Source organism: Maylandia zebra, linkage group LG8 (genome assembly GCF_041146795.1).
Source record: "Maylandia zebra isolate NMK-2024a linkage group LG8, Mzebra_GT3a, whole genome shotgun sequence".
Classification (NCBI taxonomy): Eukaryota; Metazoa; Chordata; class Actinopteri; order Cichliformes; family Cichlidae; genus Maylandia; species Maylandia zebra.
In genome coordinates, this window is record NC_135174.1 from 9,105,732 (window position 1) to 9,106,066 (window position 335).

The following is a 335-nucleotide window of genomic DNA, read 5'->3' on the forward strand; positions in this document are numbered from 1 at the left end:
ACAATTTCATAATTAGGAGGTTACTTCCTCTTAACAAAGTCAGCAGATACTCAGCTGATAAAGTCTGATGATTCCCAGTTGACCAGAGTTTGCGGGTAGTTTCTTTAAAAAATATATATATTATATTACATATATATATTTATGTCATGATAGAGTAGGCTTCACATTTGTCAGAAAGCCTCAGTCTGGCTCTAAAATCACGGCGTCAAAACCTGCACACAAACCCACTTTGGGGAGAGACAGAGAAGCGGAGCATGAGGCAATGTAGGAGCTCCCGTCGCGGCTCTCTAATGGTTTCGCTGCTATTTGAACCTCAGCCCGCCCCTTTCCTCATC